Consider the following 18,316-nt stretch of genomic DNA (forward strand, 5'->3'; position numbering starts at 1 on the left):
TACGACATACAGATAAAAGTGGCTCTGTGTATTTTACAAATTCTAGGTTTTGGTTGTGGTGGTGGTGATTTTTTGTTCGTGTGTGTGTGTGTGTAGAGTATGTGAATATTCTTGGAAGATAATCATGTAGTCTCTCAACAGCTGAATTTCTCTCACTTCAGTCTACATACTATTTCCTCCTGGAATTGGTGCATTTGCTGAGGGAACCAGGACTGGATAGAAGAGATAGTCATGCTTTGTTTCATGTCTTGAATGAAAGCATTCTCTCTCTCTCTCTTTTTAAAGATTTATTTATTTATTTGAAAAGCAAAGGTTTAGATAGAGAAAGGGAGAGACAGAGAGGTCTTCCAAATGCTGATTCACTCCCCAAATGGCCACAATGGCCAGAGCTGGGCCCATCTGAACCCAGGAGCTTCTTCCGGGTCTCCCACATGGGTGCAGAGGCCCAAGCACTTGCTCCATCTTCCGCTGCTTTCTCAGGAATGTTAACAGGAGCTGGAAGTGTTGCAGCCAGATCCTGGACCAGTGGCCATGTGGAATGCCAGCACCACAGGCGGAAGCTTAGCCTACTATGCCACAGCACCAGCCCCAAAAGCATTCTCTTTAAGTATGAGCTTCACTATACGCACACGCCCTTTCTAGAATATATGTTTAAGATAGTTTTATACAATACTTTTACCATGGAGGAGACCCAGATAAAGTTCTTTGCTCTTAGCCTGGCCCAATCCTGGCCATAGCAGTCATTTGGGGAATGAATCAGAGGACAGAAGATCTTTGTCTCTCCCCCTCTAACTCTGCCTTTGAAATAAATAAATCTTTTTAAAAATGACACCTGTGTCAAACATCAGAGTACCTGCCTCCAGCTCCCTACTAATACAGATCTGGAAGACAATATGCTGCCTCAGATCACTGGGTTCCTTGCCACTCACACAGGAGATATGGACAAAGTTCCTGACTCCCAGCTTCAGCCTAGTGGATTCTTTCTATAGGGTTTTCAGTGATGTCCACTTTTTACTTCAGGATATTAGTAATTTGTGTTCCCCCCTCCCCATTGCAAATCTTTCCCAAGTACCCTATTTTGGAAAGATAGGAAAAGTCTCTTTCTCTTTTCAATTTTCTTGACTTGAGCTGCTGAATTTATTATTTCCTTTATTCTCCCTTTTATTTGCTCTTCCTTTACTCAAATTTCTTTTTTTTTTTTTATTTGACAGGTAGAGTTATAGACAGTGAGAGAGAGAGAGAGAGAGAAAGGGTCTTCCTTCTGTTGGTTCACCCCCAAAATGGCTGCTACAGCCGGCGCTGCACCTATCTGAAGCCAGGAACCAGGTGCTTCCTTTTGGTCTCCCATGAGGGTGCAGGGGCCCAAGCACTTGGGCCATCCTCCACTGCCTTCCCAGGCCATAGCAGAGAGCTGGACTGGAAGAAGAGCAACCGGGACTAGAACCCGGCGCCCATATGGGATGCTGGCGCCACAGGCAGAGGATTAACCAAGTGAGCCACGGCACTGGCCCCCTTTTACTCAAATTTCTTAAGATGTTCCAAGGTAAGCATACATTGGCAAAAACTTCCCTCTAAGCGGATTTAGGTGAATTCCACAGATTTTTATATTTTCATTTTCATTTACATTTAGTTCTAAATGTTTTCAAGAAACTTCCTCTTTTATTCATAGGTTAGGAAAAGGAATGTTATTTAGTTTTGAAATAAGTGGGTACCTTTCTGAGAGTATCCCTAGTGTCATTTCATTTTGACAAGAAATTACTTCTAAGTTTTTAAAGTTTGTTTTAGACTCAGAATATGATGCCTTGAAAACTGCTCCATATAAACTTGCACACCTGGAATGTGCTAAAATATCAATTCAAGTTAGTGTGTTTTCTTTTGGTCTTCAATGTCCTCAGTAATTACTTATTTCTTCTATTACTGAGTAGGAGTTAAACAGCCAAGTATAACTGTGGATATGTTTATATCAAGCTTCCTAAAAGTTAGTTCTTTCACTCCATACACAATTATGAGTTCATCATGAATTAACCCTTTTTGTCTTATTTTAACCTTGGTTATTTTATTTGCTCTGAAGTCCATGTATGACTTCTCTAATCCACCAATGAGTTTACATTTTTCATGAAAAATCATAGGAAAAATGTAAAAAAGCACCAAGGATAAGGAATAAGTGGTTAGTGTAGGACTACATAATCACGTACCTTCTCTTAATTCACAATTTCCTTCTTTGTACACACTCTGTTGAGGAAATAGTAAGCTTTTTTTCTTCTTATACATACAAAACAAGTTAAAAAGCACATATACATAAAAGGAAAAACTCACACAGAGTAGACTGTGGCTTGTGAACTATTTATGCAGCATCAGAAGACTAAACCAGACTCCGGCCTGGCCATAAACTAAACCCACGCCCCAAATGAGGTGCCAAGCCACAAAAAGCATTTGCGTCATCTGGGAATACAAGGAAAAGAAGGACTTCTAATTATAGGGCCTGGAAGCGGAAGCCTAGAGTGATTAGCTGTTTAGGCGCTGCTGTATGTTTATCTGGAAGCTTCCTCTCCCTCACTCTCAGTCTCAAGTTTGATAGATGAGCCTTAGCGTCGGAGGGTGGAGACTGAAGCTGCTGATGGTACACAGCGTTCTCCAAAATCTGAGGTTGCTGCAGAACGAACATTAAGGCTTTTGTGGCCTCATAAGAACATAAGTCTTTTCAACTGGGCGTCAGCTGGTTAGCCCAAAAAGCAAAATTAAAGAGTAGCAAATCTCCACTGGGCATAGGCTATAAAATCTTGGAAACATGAGTAGGTTTGTCTTTTTTGCCATATGCTATTTATAACACCTATCTAATTGTATGGTTCTTTAACATGTGCACACATGTGAACTGGAAGACAAATTACCAACTACTCATACTCTCTCCCAAAAAGAAATATAAACATTGATATGCTGGGTCACACAAAAATCTTTAAAGGAATTTAGATTGTATTACTCATGAAACAATCTTATACTTTGGCATTAATGCTTTTGAATGGAAGACTTCCTGATCAAAACTTTTAAAGAGACAAACACGTAACTTATAAAAGTTAATAACCAATTTCATAAACACAAAAACCAGGAGAGTTCAACGACTAAAATCCATTATGTGCTCAGATTGCATAAAACAATATTATCGCAAATTAACATCTAATTAATAGAACTTACAAACTGAATATGAATGCCCAAAAATACTAGTCTCAAAGCCACCATATGGACAGTATCAGTTACAGCAGCACATTTCTTAAGTTGTTATCAGGATGCTGATAGTCAAACCCATCAATGTATTTTTTCCACCTCAGTAGCCCAGAATACAGTAAATCTTTATCAAACAAGCTACATAACATCCTGTTAAAGGCACTGAAGTAAACAGTACCAAACAAAGGAGATGATTTATTTGATCCTTTCCTTGTATATACATAAGCTACATAAATTACAGTACAAGCTATGATGTTGCCCTTATTTATTCCATGTGGAAAAGTCTAAAGTCAACAAGTGGTTTTCTAGCTCACTTACTTTATCTGTTAACATAAAAAAAAGGATATGTTAACATATCCTTGTGCATTTTTTGCTTTTAGAAGTGTCTCAACACACATATATTGATTCATTTTTTTTCTTTGAATCAGGAAATTTTTAGGCTTAGGAAGATATTGGATATTGGCCATATCCAATGGGTTTTCATACTAAGCATTAGAGTATTCATTATTTTTAACAATTATGTATTTAAGAAATAAATATTCACAAGTGGTATACGCTCACGTTTTTTACTTTTTCAAGAGGTTGAGTGTATCACTTTTTAGATGCCAGAATACTTTTGAAAATTTTATTAACATTTATTAATGTATAATTTACATGCAATAAATTAATCTCTCTTAAGTCACACTTTGAGTCTGACACCTATACACAGACACAACTACTGCCATAATAACATACGGAACATCTGAAAAAGTTTCCTTGTGTGCACTTACAATTCATCCACTCCCCATCCACATGGTCCCAAGCATCAACAGATCAGCTCTGCGTTACTATGGATTAATATGGCCTGCTTTAGACTATAAATAGAAGCATAGTATTTTCTCAGCCTTTTACTACAAGCAAAAGTAGTTCATTCGTTCATACATAAACACACATATCTGATCAATGTTACACTGTAAGGACATATCATAATTTATGCATCCATTTCCCTATTTGCTACTTTTCTAATACTGTAATACAAGCCAGAAACACTTAAGTACTAACCTCTATTTTCTTTCTTTAGGGTGAATATTTAGCAGAACTATTCGATCAAGTAACATTTAACTTTCTGAGAAAGAGCTTTCCAAAGTGTCTGAATAATCTAGGCCGGCGCCGCGGCTCACTAGGCTAATCCTCCGCCTAGCGGCGCAGGCACACCGGGTTCTAGTCCCGGTCGGGGCGCCGGATTCTGTCCCGGTTGCCCCTCTTCCAGGCCAGCTCTCTGCTGTGGCCAGGGAGTGCAGTGGAGGATGGCCCAGGTGCTTGGGCCCTGCACCCCATGGGAGACCAGGAAAAACACCTGGCTCCTGGCTCCTGCCATCAGATCAGCGCGGTGCGCCGGCCGCAGCGCGCCGGCCGCGGAGGCCATTGGAGGGTGAACCAACGGCAAAGGAAGACCTTTCTCTCTGTCTCTCTCTCTCACTGTCCACTCTGCCTGTCAAAAAAAAAAATAAAAAAATAAATAAAAAAAATAACCGAAGTGTCTGAATAATCTTGCATTCCCATAAGCTCCAAATCTTCATGTCATAATGTGAATCTTTATAAAACTTTAGTCATTTCACCCATATATCCAACCATCAAAAATTGTCTCCTGAGTGCCAACATTTCTGAACAATATCCTTCCAATGTTTTTAATTCTGATGTAGATGACTTTAATAATCTTTGGTTTTCGTATCCAATCTAGGAAATCTTTCTTTATCCCAGAGTCAAAAAGCTATAATCCTTTGTGTTGTTGGTTTTTTTTTTTTGTTTTTTTTTTTGTAGATTTATAGGTTTGGGGTTTTTTTTAGTTAAGTCTATTATGAATTTAGAGTTAAGTTTTCTGTATGAAACTAATGGTTCATTTTGTACAAAAAGGATATCCTAGTTGAGGATCATTTACTTAGACAGCTATACTTATTTTATTGAATTACATGTCGCTTTAGTGGAAATTCAAATGAACATAAGAGCTAGATGTGGGGCAGAAGTGCACACCAATGTTGAGATTCGGTTGGGAGGCCTACAACTCACATGGGATTATCTGACTTTGCAACCTGCCTCCACTTATGATACAGTTTCCTGCAAGCCAAATTCAGTTGCAGGAATCTGGGGAATGAACTAGTAAATAGATGCTCACTCACACATTCACTCACACTCTTGCTCTCTTCTTTCAAATTTTTTAATGGTTCATTCATCTAGGTCTATATTTATGCAAAAATTAATTTACTGATTGTACTTAGCTTTCACTTAATTCACAAGTTTACTCAGCTTTCTCAGCTAATGCATGGGATACACACATCCCATATCAGGGAGTTCAGCTGGAGTCTCCGTTCCTTTCATTTGAGCTTCCTGCTGATATATCTAGGAAGAAGCAGAAGGCTCAAGCACATTAGTCCTTGCCACTCCCGTACGAGATGCAGATTAAGTTCCTGGCTCTTGGCAACTGCCTGGACCAGCAGATATTGTGGTCATTTGTAGAGCGAATCAACTGAGGGAAGAGCTGTCTCTCCCTGTTAATCTGTCTTTCAAAAAAATGAATAAATATTTAAAAAAGAAAAAGATCACTGGGCAGGCAGATATTCTTACAAATTAAAATTATATATTTCTTCATTTAATGACTTTACAGAAATAAACAATACAATGATAGAAAAATCATGAAATAAGCTCATATTTAATTATCATTTCTTTACATTATTGGTATTTTTTAAAAAAAACATTAAGGCTACATTTATTGGGATACTAGCAAATAACCCAACATATGGGTATTAGGAGTTCCTGAAGGTATGGAAACAGAAAGTGGGTTAGAAGGCCTTTTGTGTGAAATAATTACAAAAAACGTCCCTAACTGGGAAAAGAAAGGGACGTTGAAGTACAAGAAGCATACAGAACTCCTAATAGACACGACCAGAAAAGATCTTGACAACAACACAATGTAATCAAACTCTCCACAATAAAACATAAAGAAAAGATTCTAAAATGTGCATGACAGAAATGCCAGATTACTTTCAGAGGAACTTCAATTAGATTCACAGCTGACTTTTCATTAGAAACCCTACAGGTTAGGAGAAAATGGCGAGACATATTCCAAGTCTTAAGAGAAAAAACTGTCAACTCAGAATACTATACCCTGCAAAGCTCACTTTTATGAATGAAGGTGAAATAAGACCTTCCATAACAAACAGAAATTTAAAGAATTTGTCACCACTCATCCAGCCTTACAAAAGATGCTTAAGGATATGCTACATACAGAAACATAGAGACATGGTCATCACTATGAAAGAAGGCGAAGGCAAAAAAACAAAACAAAACAAAAACAACAACAACAAAAAACTCCCAGTAAGAGTACAAAGGAAATCCAAAGTAAAAAACAGGAATATTTATAGGAACATGGCAGGGCCAAGTTATTACTTATCAATAGTCACCTTGAATATAAATGGCCTCAACTCTCTAGTCTCAGCAAATTCAAAAAAAAAAAAAAAAATCAAAATCACGCCATGCATCTTCTCTGACCACAATGGAATGAAGCTGGAAATCAACAACTCAAGAATCTCTAGAACATATTCAAACACATGGAGACTGAACAACATGCTCCTGAATGAACAGTGGGTCATCAAGGAAATCAAGAGAAACAAAAAACTTTATGGAAATGGAGATAACAGTAGAACATATCAAAACTTACAGGGTACAGCAAAAGCAGTGTTAAGAGGAAAGTTTATAGCAATTGGTGCCTACACCAAGAAACTGGAAAGCCACCAATTAAATGAGCTATCAATGTATCTCAAGGACCTAGAAAACAACAGCAAACCAAACCCAAAACTAGGAGAAAAAGGTAATAAATTTAGAGAAGAAATCAACAAAATTGAAACCAAAAGAAAATAAAAAAGATCAGCAAAACGAAGAGCTGGTCTTTGGAAAAAATAAACAAAATTGACACACCACTGGCCCAGCTAACTAAAAAAAGGAGGGAGAAGACTGAAATCAAAAAAATTAGAGATGAAAAAGAAAATGTAACAACAGACACCACAGATCAAAAGAATTATCAGGAATTACTACAAAGAGCTGTAAGCCAACAAATCAGGAAACCTATAAGAAATGTATAGATTCCTGGACACATATAACCTACCTAAACTGAGTCATAAAGACATAGAAAACCTAAACAGACCCATAACCAAGATGGATACTGATTCAGTAATAAAGATCCTCCCCACAAAGAAACGCCCAGGATGGGATGGCTTCACTGCTGAATTCTACCAGACATTTACAGAAGAACTAACTCCAACCTTCTCAAGCTATTCTAAACAACAGAAATGAATGGAATCCTCCCAAACTCCTTCTATAATTGGTAAACCTGAAAAAGATGCAATGGAGGAACAGAACTACAGACCAACTTCCCTGATGAACACTGACACAAAAATCTTCAACAAAATACGAGCTGATAGAATATAACAGCACATCTGAAAGATCATTCACCCAGACCAAGTGGGATTTATCCCTGGTATGCAGGGAGGGTTCAACATTCGCAAATCAATCATTGTGATGCATCACATTAACAAATTGAAGAACAAAAATCATACAATTATATCAATAGATGCAGAGAAAGCATTTGATAAAATGCAACACCATTTCATGATGAAAACTCTAAGCAAATTGGATGTAGAAGGAACTTTCCTCAACACAAGCAAGGCAATTTATGACAAGCCCACAGCCAGATTTATTTATTTATTTGACAGAGTTACAGAGAAAGAAAGAGAGACAGACAGACAGAAAGAGAGAGACAGAGGTCTTCCATATGCTGGTTCACTCCCCAGATGGTGGCAACAGCTGGAGCTGAGTCGATCTGTAGCCAGGAGCCTACTCCAGGTCTCCCATGTGGGTGCAGGGGCCCAAGGACTTGCACCATCTCCACTGCTTTCTCAGGTGCAATAGCAAGGAGTTGGATCATAAATGGAGCAGCCAGACTCAAACTAGTGCTCATAGGGGATGCGAGTGCTGCAGTCCAGAGCGTTAACCTGCTGCATCACAACACAGGCCCCCTTTGTTCTATGAATGGGGGAAAAGTTGGAAGCATTCCCACTGAGAATTGGAACCAGACAGGATGCCCATTCTCACCACTGCTATTCAATATAGTCCTGAAAGTTTTAGCCAGCACCATTAGACAAAACAAAAAATTAAAGAGATCCAAATTGGGAAGGAGGATGTCAAACTATCCCTATTTGTAGATGACATGATTCTATATGAAGATGATTCAAAAGACTCCACTAAGAGACTACTGAAACTCGAAAAAGAGTTTGGTGGCAGGACATAAAAGTGGCAGGATATAAAATCAATGCACAAAAATAAAAAGTCTTTGTATATAAAAACAATACCATGGCAGAGAAAGAACTTCTAGGATCAATCCCATTCACAGTAGCTACAAAAAAAATAATAATAAAATATCTTGGAATAAATTTAACCAAGGATGTCAAATATCTCTACAATGAGAATTACAAAACATTAAAGAAGAAATAAAACACACACAAAGAAAGAAAAAAATCTTTCATGTTCAAGATTGGAAAAATCAATATAATCAAAATATCCATACTATCAAAAGCAATTTACAGATTAAATGCAATACCAATTAATCTACCAAGAACATCCTTCTCAGATCTAGAAAAAACGATGCTGAAATTCATATGGAAACACAGGAGATCTCAAATAGCTAAAGCAATCTTATACAACAAAAAGAAAGCCAGAATAATCACAATACCAGATTTCAAGACATACTACAGGGCAGTTGTAATCAAAACAGTACAAAATCAAATCAAAACTAGTACAAAAACAGATGGATAGACCAATGGAACAGAACAGAAATGCCAGAAATCAGCCCACACATCTACAACCAACTTATCTTTGACAAAGAAGTTAAAATCCATCCCTGGAGCAAGGACAGTCTCTTCAACAAATAGTGGTATGAAAACTGGATCTCCTCATGCAGAAGTATGAAGCAAGACCCTTACCTTACACCTTACACAAAAATCCACTTACAATGGATTAAAGACCTAAATCTACAACTTGACACCATCAAATTATTAGAGAACATTGGGGAAACCCAGCAAGACATTGGCATAGGCAAAGACTTCTTGGAAAAACCCCAGAGGCACAAGCAATCAAAGCCAAAATTGACAGATGGGATTACATCAAATTGAGATGCTTCTGCACTGCAAAAGAAACACTCAGCAAAGTGAAGAGGCAACTGACAGAATGGGAGAAATTATTTGCCAACTATGCAACTGACAAAGGACTAATAACCAGAATATGCAAAGAGATCAAGAAACTCAACAACAAAACAATCAACACAGTTAAGAAATGGGCAAAGGACTGAAACAGGCATTTTGCAAAAGAGAAAATACAGGCACATGAAAAAATACTCAGGATCACTAGCTATCAGAGAAATACAAATCAAAACCACAATGAGGTTTCATTATACCCCCTTTGGAATTGCTTTCATACAGAAATCAACAAAGAACAAATGCTGCTGGTGAGGATGTAGGGAAAAATGTTCCCTAATCCACTCTTGGTGAAAATGTAAACTGGTACAGCCACTGTGGAAAACAGTATGGAGACACCTCAGAAATCTGAATACAGACCTCCCAAATGACCCAGCCATCCCACTCCTGAGAATTTATCCAAGGGAAATGAAATCAGCATATCAAAACGTTATCTGTACCCCCATGTTTATTGTAGCTCAATTCACAATAGCTAAGATATGGAAGCAATCCAAATTTCTGTCAACCAAAGACTGGATAAAGAAATTATGGGATAGGTACAGCATGGAATAGTACACAGTGGTAAAAAAAAAAAAATGAAATCCTGTCATTTGCAACAAAATGGATGAGACTGGAATACATCATTCTTAGTGAAATAAGCCAGCCCCAAAAGGACAAATACCATATGTTCTCCCTGACCTGTGATAACTAAAAGAGCACCTAAAAGGTAATCTATAGAAGTGAAATTGATATTTTGAGGTGCAATGACTTTGAACAGCTCTTGGCTCAACTGTTGAGGAACAGGTTTTTTTTTTTTTATACTATTTGTTGAATACTTAGTATAGAGTTAATCATATGTGTATATAGAACATTAATTGAAAATAGATCTTAGTAAAAAATAAGAATAGGAATAAAAGAGGGAGGAGGAAGAAAGGTGGGAGGGTGGGTACAGTGGGAAGAATCATTATGTTCCTCAAGTTGTATTTATGAAATGCATGAAGTTTTTATTCCTTAAATAAAAGGTTTCTGGGGGAAAAAGATCACATTTATTAAATTTTATTAACGATTTACTTATGTACTTCAAAGCTGAGTTACAGAGAGAAGGAGAGACAGATAGAGCATGAGAGATCTTCCATCTGCTGGTCCATTCCCTAAATGGCTACAATGGCCAGTGTTAGGCTAGGCCAAAGCCAGAAGTCTAGAACTCTTGGGGTCTCCCACATGGGTGCAGAGACCCAAGTACTTGGGCCTTCTTCCACTGCATTTCCAGGCACATTAGCAAGCAGCTTGATCAGAACTTAATACTAAAGTTTATATTGCTATATTTCAGTTATATCTGTTGTTAGCATCTGTGTTGTTATAAATTTAATTTCACATATTTACATAGTAAGAATGTATGCATTCACATTTTTCATTCATGCACTAAATATTAATTAAGTACCTTTGTTTAACAAAGTGGGAGTGCTGTTTGGTAGTGTCATGGAAGGGAAATCCAAAACTCAAGGCTATGCTAGAACTTTCATGGGATGTATATATTATTGACTTCATGGGCCCTCCTCAGCATTAAAAAAAAAAAAAAGATTTATAATTAAAATGATGGGCCAGTGTTGTGGCACAGCAAGTTAAGCCGCCACCTGCAACATGGGTATCCCATTATCAGAGTGATTTCAAGGCCCAGCTACTCTGCTTCTAATCTAGCTTTCTGCTAATGCATCTGGGAAGGCAGCAGATCGATGGCCTGAGTACTTGTGCCTCTTCACCCTCATGGGAGACAAGGAAAAAGTTCCTGGCTACTGTTTTCAATCTGGCCCAGACCTGACTATTGCAGCCATTAAAGGGACTAACTCAGTAAATGGAAGATATGGAAGATTCATTCTCTCTCTGTCTCTCTCTCTCTCTCTCTCATTTACTACCTTTCAAAAAATAAAATAAATCTTCTAAAAAATAGAAGACATTATGGTGAAGCCCTGACAGCACTGCGGGCCACAGATACTGGACCCCATAGGTATAATAGCAAGTCATCCCTACAGTGATTCCTCTGGCTCTCACGCAATGCCAGCAACATAATGAACAGAGAGAAAGAAAAGCAAAGTCATTCTTCAAGAAGTAATCTGTTTCATGAGTAAAAGACACCACAGACTGCACAGGATGATGAAAGACAGAATAAATACAAACCTATCACAAAAACATCCTCATCTAAGGAGGGAAAAAATGCAGTAAATTCTTCAAGCTGCCTTTGCATAGTTAATGATGTTAAGTACAGGTGATAGGTAGTGATAAACGAGAACCTAACAGATGAAAAATCTCAAGTCACATTATTTGGTAACTATCTGTAGTCTAACAGAAATTATCAAAAATCAAGTCATTTTTCTGGCCGCTTACTATGAATGATGGGAACAACTTTTAATGAAAACAACAATGTACACTTTTTACACATTAATCCAAGACCATCCTTACCTTTCAAAATACACCGTTTAAGTAACCAGAAGAATCTCAGGTCTGTTAAGGATGCAGTCAAGCATCGAGAGGGACACATGTTTAATCTGTTTTACTCAAGACTCAACACTCATTTTCTTCTTATTAATGGATGGAAAAGTAATCTCCCTGCCAAGGAGGGGCAATTATTTAAAATGTAGATGTGTTGCACTTCACAGCTCACAGCTGTACAGCTGGCAGAAGTTAATGCTTCTGGAAAGCAAATCAATTATTTACTGACTTAAAGACAGCAGGCCTATTTTAGCAATGTCATGCTTCTTACAGAGTGGAGAATTTTGTCTTTGTGTTTCTAATTAAATAAAATAAAATACTTATCTTATATAATGTCCAAGGCACTGCAATTACTAATATATCCATTTATTGTTTCTAAAGGAAACAATGTACTTTCAGCAGCATATAATTTGGCTTTTATTCCACATTCCAGTCTTAATTATGCTTGATTTGATCCTCCATTTAATTTAAGTTGCCATCATGAATCATTCCCATGATTTAGAGACAGAGATGGTGCTTATTCAAAGCATAATCTAAAAAGAAGATGATTATCTGTGCCTTATTTTTATTGAATGAGATCACACACGAAGAAATGAACAGAACTGATGTAACTGTCCAACAGACATTTACTCAATATCCAATATGTGAAAGTTACTGGGCTAACACCTGAGGACCACTCAAGAGTTTACCTATAACAAAGACACATTCAAAGGGAGAACCATTACATTGATGACAAAACTGAGGCACTCAGAGGGGTTCAAACAGCTCAGTAACTTGTCCAATTAAACAGCAAAGTGAATGCAGAAGAAAAGCATGGTACTTTATATAGGGTCAGGAAATGTTCTTAAATGGTATGTAGAATGGGAATCAAGTGATAACTAAGAGTTTAGCCAGGCTATGGAAGATTCCAGAAGAGGAAGATTTATGCAACAGGTAAATGGAGCAGCAAGATACTTGGATGGCTAGAAGATGCAAGGAAAATGTGGGAGAAGCAGGTTGAAGTAGAAAAACCATACCTGGTTGTAACACTTTTCAAATTTCATTTTATTTGAAAGCCAAAAAGACAGAAAACAGAGAGAGATCCTCTATCTGCTGGTTCACTCCCTAAATGTCTCAACAGCTAGAGCTGGAACAGGCTGAAGCCAGGAGCCCAGAACTCCATGTAGATCTCCCATGTGGTAGGCAGGGACCCTAAACACCCACCCCAGGTTTAAACAGTTATTTTTTTTTTTTATTTTTATTTTTTGACAGGCAGAGTGGACAGTGAGAGAGAGAGACAGAGAGAAAGGTCTTCCTTTGCCGTTGGTTCACCCTCCAATGGCCGCTGCGGCTGGCGCGCTGTGGCCGGCGCACTGCGCTGATCCGATAGCAGGAGCCAGGTACTTCTCCTGGTCTCCCATGGGGTGCAGGGCCCAAGCACTTGGGCCATCCTCCACTGCACTCCCTGGCCACAGCAGAGAGCTGGCCTGGAAGAGGGGCAACCAGGACAGAATCTGGCGCCCTGACCGGGGCTAGAACCCGATGTGCCAGCGCCGCAAGGCGGAGGATTAGCCTAGTGAGCCTCGGCACCAGCCCAGTTTAAACAGTTTTACACAATATATGTGGAGAAGTAAAGAAACCATTAAAGATGAAAGCGTCATTACATTTAAATTTTCTTTTTCAATATATTATCTTTAAATAGAAATAAGTTGGTAGAGTAAGTATAATACATACAAAAATCTTAAACAAAATAAACCTATAATTGAAAGGTCAGGACTAAGAGTAAAGAATGATTTTCATTTGTACTGTTAATAAAATGAATGGATACCCACCCTAAATCTGCATCTTGAAATCCTAATCATTGGTATGACTACATTCAGAAACAGGACTTCTAATGATTTAATTACAGTTAAGTGAGGTCTTGACAATGTGCCCTGAAGCTATCAATGTCTCTTATTCTCTCTGTGTCACAGGCATCCCATATCGGATCAACAGTTTAAGTACTGGCTGCTCTGCTTCCAACCCAGCCCCCTGCTACTATGCCAGGGAAAGCAGTTGAAGATGGCCCAAGTACTTGGGTCCCTGTCACTAATGTAGGAAACTAAGATGGAGTACCTGATATTCTGGCTTTGGTCTGGCCCAGCCCTGGCCACTGCAGTCATTTGAGGAGTGAACCAGCTGACAGAAGATCTCTCTCTGTTTCTTCCTCTTATTCTGTAATTTTGTCTTTCATATAAATAAATGAATATTCAGGAAAGAAAAACATAGTGTAAAGGCAAACTTATCATTGGAAGAAAATAGCTTCAATTCACTTACATGACACAGGATCTATATCTAGAATATATAAACACTGAAATGGTGACAACTCCCAAATGCTTGCAAAGAATCAGAGAAATCATAATTATATCTAAAGGCTAAATAAAAATATGAGAACATGACTCACAATAAGAGAATAATGAGAAAAAATACTATTATAAAAAAGTACAAAATAGAAAATTTCAAGTTAAAAAGTACAATTGAAACAAAAATTTCTCTACAGGGTTCAAACACCAAATCTGAACTGGAAGAGAGGATCTGCCAACTTAAAGACAACTCAATGGAGTTATCCAGCTTAAGGAAAGAAAAAACAAAAAACAGAACTCTGAGGCCTACAGGACAAGCTATGGAGCACTAAAGAACTGTACAGTGAGAAAATGAAAAAAGTAACAGAAAGAACTTTTCAAAAATAATGGCTAAAGAGTTTCAAATTTGTTGAAAAACTTAGGATTATAAAAAATTCTGCGTGATACTATGGTATATATGGTAGATATATGGCACTGAATATCTGTCAAAATCCACAAAATCTGGATCGCCTTGTGGCACAGCGGGTTAAGCCACCCCCTGCAACAACAGAATCCCATAAAGGGGGCGGTTTGAGTTCTGGTTGCTGCATTTGTGATCCAGCTCCCTGCTGATGCACCTGAGGAAACAGCAGAAGATGGCCCACACGGATGGAGTTCTAAGATCCTGGCTTCAGACTGCAGCTATTTGGGGGAGTGAACCAGCAGATGGAAGACCTCTCTCTCTCTCTCTCTCTCTCTCTCCAACTCTTTCAAATAATGAAATAAATATCTTTAAAATCCACAAAATGTACCATGAGTAAAACCTAATGGAAACTGTAGACAGCAAGTGACAACATTGTGCTAATGTAGGTTCAGCCATGTATTAATATTAACAAAAACACTACTGTGGTGTGGGTTGTTGATATTGAAGGAAGTTGTGCATATGTGGGTTAGGTGGGCATATGGGACTTCTGTACTTAATATTGCCGTGAATCTAAAACTGCTCTAAATTTAAAGTTTATTAACAAAAAAAAAAAAAAAAAAAAAAAAACATTGCCAAGACAAAGATTTACACCATCCAGATGCAATTGGCCTACATCTAACCATGAAGACTACTCTGGCATTTCTAAACAAAGCCTAAATGTTGCCATTAAAATATTTGTTTTGATTCTGGACTCAGAGTACAGCTAATAAATAAAAATGGGAATAAGCAACTGCAAAACAAACTAAATACAGCTGCTGAACAAGAAGTTTCACAGCTCAGTCCAGTGGCACCCCATAATTCCTGCTCTGAATGGAACTCAAACACAACAGAATAGCAAGCAACACAGTCAGTGAACGTACATTTCTTCTGAATTCATTTTGCACTGTTCTTTTACAAACAAATATTTATTGATTTTAAAGACAGAGTCACAGAGAGAGGGAGAGACAAGAGAGAGAAAGAGATCTTCCATCTGCTGGTTCACTCCCCAGATGTCTGCAACAGTTGGGGCTGGGCCAGGCTGAAACCAGGAGCCTAGAACTCCATCCAAGTCTCTAAAGTGGGTGCAGGGGCCCTGGGACTTGGGTTATCTTCCTATTTTCCCCAATGCATTAGCAGGGAGCCAGATGGGAAGTGGAGCACATGGGAGTCTAAGCACCGCCCATATGGGCCCCACTGTGCCCCAATACCAGCCCCTGCATTATTTTTCCAACATGTGCCCTTCATAGTATATTTACCACTGCCCATGAGGAACCACAGGTGTGGTTTGCAGGGCATTTTTACAATTCTCTCATTTAAAAATATATCCTTCTTTTTTTAAAAAAAAAAAAAAAGCCTAAAGTAAATTTTATTTAAACTGTATGCTGGAGTGGTACAGTAACACATAAAAGTAAATTGATTTGAGAAAGATCAGTTTTGGGGCCATCGCTGTGGCTCAGTGGGTTAATGCCCTGGCCTGAAGTGCCGGCATCCCATATGGGCGCTGGTTCCAGACCCAGCCACTCCACTTCCTGTCCAGCTCTCTGCTATGGCCCGGGAAAGCAGTAAGATGGCCCAAGTCCTTGGGCCCCTGCACCCACGTAGGAGACGGGGAAGAAGCTCCTGGCTCCTGGCTGCGGATCGGCACAGCTCCAGCTGTTGTGGCCATCTGGGGACTGAACCATCGGATGGAAGACCTCTCTCTCTCTCTCTCTCTCTCTCTCTCTGCCTCTCCTCTCTCTGTGTAACTCTTTCAAGTAAAATAAATAAATCTTTAAAAAAAAAAAAGAAAACGAGAAAGATCAGTTTTTAAAAAGACACAACTTTTTTGTATGTTTTGTTTCTATTAAATGTATTTTTTTTTTTATTTTTTTGACAGGCAGAGTGGACAGTGAGAGAGAGAGAGACAGAGAGAAAGGTCTTCCTTTGCCGTTTGTTCACCTTCCAATGGCCGCCGTGGCCGGCGCGCTGCGGCCGGCGCACCGCGCTGATCCGATGGCAGGAGCCAGGAGCCAGGTGCTTTTCCTGGTCTCCCATGGGGTGCAGGGCCCAAGCACCTGGGCCATCCTCCACTGCACTCCCTGGCCACAGCAGAGAGCTGGCCTGGAAGAGGGCAACCGGGACAGAATCCGGCGCCCCAACCGGGACTAGAACCCGGTGTGCCGGCGCCGCTAGGCGGAGGATTAGCCTAGTGAGTCGCGGCGCCGGCCTTGTTTCTATTAAATGTATTTCTAAACTTATAAAATAAGTATTCTGACAAGCACTATTATTATTAGTCACATTACACACTTCAAAAAAAATGGCTTCAATTAAATATAGAGAACTTTTACAGGATAAAAAGTTAAAACTAAATGCCACAAATAAATTTAGGATATATGAATACATAGAGAGATAAATAAAGACAATAAAATTGGAGAATCAATAGATTATATTTCAAGAAAGACTAGCATAAATAAAAAACTGTTACTAATGCATTAAGGCCAATTTAAATATCTTTGTACAGTATACCAATTAATAAAATTTCAGACTAGCCAAAGCAATTCAGTCAATGAATAGAGAACTAACCCATTTTATAACATCTTATTTCTCAATCATATTGGTAACATATAGGGAAGAACCTGATGTATTTACTTTTCATTTTAAATCCAAAAATAATTCTTTAATGTCACACAAGAAAATTTAAGGAAAAAAATCACAACTGCAGCATCCGTATCTACAACACATAATGTACTTACATTATAATAAAAAAGTGAAGACAATAATTAGTAATGCATGGGCTCGTTAAGCTGCTGTCTGCAACACCAACATCTCATGTGAGTGCCAGTTCGAGACCTGGCTGGTCTACCCCTGACCCAGCTCCCTGCTAATGCACCTGGAAAAGCACCAGATGATAGACCGAGTATTTGGGTTCCTTCCAACCACATGGGAGACCACAGATGGAGTTCCTGGCTCTTGGCATCACCTGGCCCAGTCCTAGGTGTTAATGGCCATTTGGGGGAAACAGTAGATTAAAGATGTTTTTCTCTCTGTCCCTCCCTCTCACTCTCTGTCACTTTGCCATTCAAAAACATAAAACTACTTGCTACACTAAATATATAATCAGGATTTTCAAGTCATTGAGAATTTTCTTCCCTCTTGATTATAATCAAGTTATAACACTACTCTGAACAGCAAAAACAATCAGAGCTGAACAGTAAATAACTCAGATGAATGATTAGTAACTGAATAAAATTTTTGCCAACCAGCTACCACAAATCATTATGTAAATCAATCGTGTGAGTGGTTACTGAGTTATAACCCTCCATTTAATTCAAATACTTAAACGGCTACAAAGCCTTTATAAGAAGTTTTGGAAAATCTTATCTGTTGCATGATAATCTGATGAGTCCAACATACAGATTTTCTTTCACCATCTATTGTGTTCAATAATATTCTTACCTCATTCATTTAATATTCATGTACCAGGAAAGGGGGATAATACTACTAGCCAATCATCTTTTAGTTCTCACCTCAGTTCTGAATTCTATTTGCAAAACTTTCCCCAATATCAGGCTAACAGTCATCTCCTAGCACTCTGTCCTTAGTCCATA

At 38.5% G+C, this 18,316-nt stretch overlaps 1 protein-coding gene across 15 annotated transcripts in view; it reads right to left on the reverse strand.

The window, feature by feature from the left end:
* The window catches only part of BCAS3 (BCAS3 microtubule associated cell migration factor), a 607,306-nt gene that overhangs the window by 407,173 nt on the left and 181,817 nt on the right, over nucleotides 1-18,316 (reverse strand). The gene's annotated exons all lie outside the window — the stretch shown is intronic.

The sequence above is a fragment of the Oryctolagus cuniculus genome, chromosome 17 (genome assembly GCF_964237555.1).
Source record: "Oryctolagus cuniculus chromosome 17, mOryCun1.1, whole genome shotgun sequence".
Lineage (NCBI taxonomy): Eukaryota > Metazoa > Chordata > Mammalia > Lagomorpha > Leporidae > Oryctolagus > Oryctolagus cuniculus.